This window comes from Limulus polyphemus, unplaced genomic scaffold, assembly GCF_000517525.1.
Source record: "Limulus polyphemus unplaced genomic scaffold, Limulus_polyphemus-2.1.2 Scaffold291, whole genome shotgun sequence".
In the NCBI taxonomy this organism is placed as follows: Eukaryota; Metazoa; Arthropoda; class Merostomata; order Xiphosura; family Limulidae; genus Limulus; species Limulus polyphemus.
Window position 1 is genome coordinate 288,544 of NW_013665901.1, and position 7,419 is coordinate 295,962.

The window sequence follows — 7,419 nt, forward strand, 5'->3', positions numbered from 1 at the left end:
ATCAATAAATACATGATATATATTAGAATTTTTGAATATGTTCATGAAAGTTGCGAAGTTTGATGAAATAATTCTAATCGTGTACTATAAGGTTGTAACTAACTGCATCTGGTTTCATACACGTACGTAAATGTCGAACGTTGAAAATCGTTCAAAATTTGTTCCCTAACTTGCATTGCTGTTAAATTAGTTTAATTATAAGATTTTGCTTGAAAGACTCAGAAGAAGAAGAACAACAACAACATTTAAATCAGTATTTTTATCAAACAAAGGAAGAAAACTATAGATAATAACACCATCTTAATCTGAGTTGTTGTATGGTTTAAAATAAATGATTTCAAGAACAAATCAGAAAATATAACAAATCACAGACAACAGTGGCTGAGCTAGAGCCCAAACTTGCACTGATACCCTGTCATGTTTCTCTACAGAGCTTGTGCCAATGTCTGAGCTAGAGCCCCAAACTTGCACTGATACTCCACCATGTTTCACTATAGATGTTGTACCACAGGCTGAGCTAGAGCCCCAAATTTGCACTGATACCCCACCATGTTTCACTATAGAGGTTGTACCACAGGCTGAGCTAGAGCCTCAAACTTGTACTGATACCCCACCATGTTTCACTATAGAGGTTGTACCACAGGCTGAGCTAGAGCCCCAAACTTGCACTGATACCCTGTCATGTTTCTCTACAGAGCTTGTGCCAATGTCTGAGCTAGAGCCCCAAACTTGTACTGATACCCCACCATGTTTCACTATAGAGGTTGTACCACAGGCTGAGTTAGAGCCCCAAATTTGCACTGATACCCTGTCATGTTTCTCTACAGAGCTTGTGCCAATGTCTGAGCTAGAGCTCCAAACTTGTACTGATACCCCCCCCATGTTTCATTATAGAGGTTGTACCACAGGCTGAGCTAGAGCCTCAAACTTACACTGATACCCTGTCATGTTTCACTATAGAGGTTGTACCACAGGCTCAGCTAGAGCCCCAAACTTGTACTGATACCCCACCATGTTTCACTATAGAGGTTGTACCACAAGCTGAGCTAGAGCCCCAAACTTGCACTGATACCCCACCATGTTTCACTATAGAGGTTGTACCACAGGCTGAGCTAGAGCCCCAAACTTGTACTGATACCCCACCATGTTTCACTTTGTCATGGATTATTCACGAACAATTCGAACTTGGATTCATCTGTAAAGACCACACGTCCCGATTTCTCATTCCACCATTTATGAACCGATGTCCCTTTCAACTTTTAGAGTTGGTTAGCAGAGGTTTTGGATCAGCCATACGTATTTTCAGACCATTTGATATTAACGCGTATTTTACTGTTCTCGAGGTAATATTCACGCCTGTAGTTACAGTAAAGTCGTTGGAAAGATATATACTCAGTTGTCGACTGTCTTGAGAAGAACATACTCTAATATATTTAACATCATTTCTAAAGACTTCCAGGTTTTTACCTAAACCAACTCTATTATTAAGAATTTCAGTTTTACATACCCACTTCACAGCCAGCTCCTACTGTAAATAAGGTATTTTCACGTTTTCGTTTTTGGTTTTTTCATTGAGTATTTTTGACCAATCAAAATTTTTGTTTTTTACCGCTTATCATTCGCTATTTCAGCCCAGGAAGCAATGACTAAAATCACAGCACAACTAATGAGTACCGTATGACTACCTCTACTTTTATAGGCTTCAAACTAGTGTGGTATTTTGAATGACAATCAATGACAGTGTAAAATATAATACTATCAACAAGTGAATCAACTCTGGAGTTATTTTTCACACAATGAAAGGCTGGCATTTTCGTAACATTTGCCGTTTATTCTTTTTACCTCATGGTTCACGCAATAACTTCCAATACTGTATGCATATATATATATATGTGTGTTTGTGTGTTTAACAAAATTATTACAAGTCAGTAAAATAAAGGGAATGCCCAGTTAATTTAATACAAAGTGCTTTTCTAAAACGCATTTCTGTAACTTTTTTTCACTTCCAATTCAAAACGAAGGTAAATTAAACTAAGTTTTTTCTTATTCGAATAGATACAACGTGAACGTGCTTATAATAATGAGGTTGAAATCCCTTCCTTGGGTATTATGTAAGTTAATTATCTGGTTTAAATTTATATTTGTTCATCTGATAGTGTCTAATACACACATTACAGACATGTTAAAGACAAACTTGAATTGAACGATAGTTCGTCTTTTCCATATATTGTTATATAAATATTGTTTCATAAGTAACCTAAACAATAGATTGTTGCCTTCTCCAACTCAACCACCATATATACTTATCTTAGTTTACACTGATCTACGAAGAAATGTTCTCATACTTTGTGCAAAACGCGAATATTATTATTCCTCGGACACATCTCAGTAGTTGCAGTGATAAAGCACTCGATTAAGTTACGTTCCTTTCGGATAATTATTCTTTGAGAGGGATATTATTTGTAACGACCAACATTACCTTCTTACACCCACTTACACGCTCAGATCGAACGGTTCGGTACTCATTATGGGGCTTTTTAACAAAGCCTTCTGGAAGCCTTCGATCAAGCAAGAACATCTTTCGTTTTTTTTTTTTAATTGAACAAATTTCGCTTTTCGTTCTGACAATTGTGAAGGGTATATTTAAGTCTTCGTGTTAAGTATTGTTACTAAGAGATCCGAAAATACGTGAGATTTAGTTTCATCTTAACATATACGTGCTTCAGTGAAATTTCGTTCCTCTTCTTCAATGACAACAAAAGATGTATGTATTACTCTCAGTTGGTCTAATGCAGAAATTAAGAGAAGTTTATTTCCAACGTTAAATATTACAGAAATCACATAAAAGCTCTTGTCAATTCTTTAACACAATTTTCATTGCTCATTATTTATTTCACATTTGTCATATGTTTATTTTGTTCGAAACCCAATTTTTTATATTGCACTAGCCCTGTGCACAGTGCACTTTATGTTTTACATATAAAAACATTGAACTATTTGAGAATAAAAGAAGTACATTTAGCAGTATACTGGGGCCGTGAAGCTTTTTCTGGGGGCTGCTATGTTCTATTTTAGTTCGGCTGTATATTAATTCATAAATAACTTATTTAATTTCACATTTTTGTTATCATTTATTATTAATCTTAAAATTTAAATTACAGAATTGCTTCATATTTTAAAACGAAAATCAGTTACCCTTATATAAAATTAAATGTGTATTTAATTGCTCATCAGTCTACAAATTTAATCCAAACATAATAAATTATTAATGGTCTAATTACAATACATATAAATTGATAAAAAAAAGGCCACATTAAATTACAAACACACAATTTAATTGAAAAATTACTTCATAGATATCATTAAAGTTCATTAGTAATTATTTTTGTAAATTAATAAATCACATTTTAAGGCATTTTTTTATAGTTTGGGGGCCTAAATTTTTTTATTTACATCAGGGGAGCCTCAGACTACTGATATAGGTTAGTGAACAAGGAGTGAAAATCTGTGAAAAACTGGAGATTGGGATGTGAATTCTTTTGGTAACGTGGGTAAAAATCTACGTATACAATACCGGCAGCATATTAAGAGAAACTGATTGTTTAAGATGCTTTCACACTAGATCTTATACGATTTATGTAAAAAGTAAGAGCTAAAGTACAAGGTTAATCATTGGGATATTATTTCCAGATTATCGTTCTTCTTCGAGTAATCTAATTTAGGTGTGCCTTTTATCACTTCGTGCGACGAGTAGATGACAGATTACGATATTGCTCACCAGTGAGAACATTTATCACAGAAATTGCTCAAACTGTCAATAAAATTCTCTAGCATCTGAGGAACTAGCATTGAACACGAGCACGTGATCATATATTCAGCAACTTATTCAGTTTTCAATGCCATAATGACATCCTTTCCCACAAAAATGAGAGATAAGAATACGATCATAGATAAAGAAAAGGGACTTGAAAGAAAGATTGTAAATTTACAAAACGCATCAAATGTTTTACAGCTGCTGTATCTTATGCTAAAATACATTTTATTTAGATTGCATAAAACTAGACGAGTGTTACGTATGAAGATGTTATTTCTTTTAGAGGTCCAGGTTAATATAGTAAAATTACTGTTTCTATCACCTGATTGTTAAAATTGTTGTCTCTACTTCCTATTCACCTGCCTTATTACCCTGAGAATGTGCAAAGGAACAACTTAATATATATATATATTCGCACAGATTACGATTCTAAGCCAGTTCTATACAGATTCCAGTGGCCCAGCAGTAAGGCTAAAGACTTATAACGCTGAAAACTGGGTTTCGATACCTGTGGTGGTCACAGCATATAATGCCTATTCTGTTGCTTTGCTCTTAACAACAAGAAAAAATGTCAATGGAACTGTTACTCGATTTACCCAAACTTATGTTTCTTAAAATTTTTATTCGAATGCTTATAAGAAAAATTTTCAATAGTACTTAGATATTTTACTTTGGATTGTTTGGTCAGTCATATCTTGGAGGTAAATAGTGTGTGGTGCACATTATTAATCGATATCATTCATAGATTGTTATGCTATGTCATCGAAACGCAATACTTATCAAGCCTTTGGATGCTTGTTTGTTTCTTGTTACGCACATAGCTACACAATGGGATATTTGTACTGTGCCCACCACGGGTATTGAAACCCAGTTTTTGGCGTTATAAGCCTTCCGACTTACCGCTGAGCCATTGGGAACTCAAGTCTTTGAATACAGTTTATAATTTTGCCTGAAATGTTACATAACTTTCCTCAATAAAATAGTTTTTGAATTTTCAAAAATGGATAATTCACAGTTTCATAAAATGGTAGTTTGGAAAACAAACAGAAATATGATGCAAAAAAAGTAAAAGGTAAGAGGAATAATCATATAAAATCATTATTTTAAAAATATGATTTTAAACTAATTCCGCGATGTAAATAGTACGATTTCGTGTATTCAACTAAAAAAGCAACCATGTCAAATAACACGATTTCTGCACAAAAATCAGTTGTTTTTTTGGTGAATGTGGATACGTTTTTGTAATTAATATTAGAACAAATATATCATAAACACTTTTATGGTGATAGTGCTGTATTGTGAAAACATGAGCATTTTATTTCACATATATACATATCTTCTGCCAGATAATCTCGTAACTTATGTTTTTAAGAACATGCGTCTTCATTCCAAATTTTGTTATTTCATGTTAAACTGTTTAAAAGCAACAACGTGGCATGGTCATTAGCCCACTTGCTCTACGTCGATTCAGGTTAGAAAAGCATCATTAAACAGAGTTTTCAGTCCTGAGAACAGGTGCTCAGAAATTACTTTTCTTTTTTTAGATGAAACCATTTATAAACTATATGTGTGTGTGTTCTCACATTCGAAACGACCAAGTGGGAAGAAAGTTATCGATATTCTAGATTTGAAGAAATAAATTTTGAGATGTGCTTGTTTTTTGTTGTTGAGTCATCTTTTGATATTTCTGGAGAAAACTCAGCTACTTTTTCGCGAGGGATAATTTTGATCACGAGAAAAGTAAGTTTCATTAATCATTATGCAAGGTTACAAAAGAAATAGATAAATAAACATATTTTCTTTTGGTTAATTAATCACTAAGCAGTGTTATAAAACATATATATATATATTCACGCTGCGGAGCTTAATCTTTGTTTGTAATTAAGCACAAAGCTACACAATGGGCTATCTGTGCTCTGCCCACCACGGGTATCGAAACCCGGATTTTAGCGTTGTAAGTCCGCAGACATCCCGCTGTGCCACTGGGGGGGGCACGCGGATCTCAATTTCTAATGCAAAGCACAAACCAAAGTTTGTTATTATTAATAATTATAAAACTTGTCAAGTAAGATAATCCTTGGGGATAGGATGTTTAGGATAAATAGGTGAAAAAACGAATGACGAAGGTGCTGATTATGTACTTAACACGCGTCTACCATTTTCACTTCCATACACACACACACACATATATATATATGTATAAATAAATAAATAAAAGCAAAGTCTAGTCTATAACTGGGAACTATTTTTTATGGCGTGCTTTGTATTTATATCTACCTTTTTTGTGCACAGACGGGATTCTTTTAAATTGAGCGTAATTTTTTTTTGCAACTACTATTTATTACTTTTGATGAAGAAACGTGGGAAAATAACAAACAACACTATATTACCTAGTGCATTTGCTATAGTCACAGAATGAGCTTTCCAGATTTTAGTTCTTAATTGTTGGAACACCTTTTAATGCAAGGTTTTTTTTTAAATATTTTCGACAAAGTTAAGAACCTTAGATTAGACATGGAGAGTATGTTGGTGTCATCTCTCAGTTAAGTAAACGACGCTAGGCTTATTGTTGAATAGCTAAAATGTCACTTACTTCAGTTTGATTAGTTACACATATTTGACTCCTGTTCCTTCCGAACTGAACACGATTGCCTTTTGACTTGCTGTATGGTTGTTGTTCGGTTTTAAGCATTATGAGATATTTTCGTTATCACTACATAATTCCGCTACATTTTAGGGTTGACTTAATAAATCAAGATCTTTTACAGCTTAGGATTCACTCAGTTTATTTCTTTATGAGTAATCCTTGAAACTTTATTAAGATTAGGCCTTCAATAAAGTTATCGTTAAAGGTCATGTAACCAACATAATATACTAGCATAAAAGTTTCTTCTTAATACACGTGAGGAGATTATTATGAACAGGAAACCACACAGCCTTACTTTTTACAGAGTATTAAACGGCTTGAAATCGTGTTGTCAACATCGTTTACACAATGACTAAATGTTAAATAAAAGGTAAGCAATTTAGGCTAAAGTAGCGTATCCTTCGAGATTTGTTTGAAAATAAAACTAAATTATAAATGACTTCTTTTTATTTTATTTCAAATAAAATTCAACTAAACGAAGCCGTCTCTAAGATTGTGTTAGAGGTCTCATTTTTTTTTAGTTGCTTGACTTTTAGTGGGGGCTCTATGCATTTTAGTATTAGTTAACAATCCGATTTTTCGAGGTTGTTGGCAATTATGAAAACCAGCAAACTAATATTAGTACACGTTTAGGTACATGGGCACTAATCAAGTGCATTTAGTCAAGTGCAAAACCACAAACCCACATGTGTGTGTATATATTTATAAAAAATCGTGCATTAACAAATATTAGTAAAATTGCACATTTTTATAGAGATTACAAAAGGTAAAATTTCACGAATGGAAATAACTACGGTAGTATCACTCAAACTGAAATTTTAGTTATCGAATACAAAACCTTTTACACTAAACTGAAGGCAAAACGTGGATGTTTCTTGAATTTCGCGCAAAGCTACACGAGGACTATCGGCGCTAGTCGTCCCTAATTTAGCAGTGTAAGACCAGAGGGAAGGCAGCT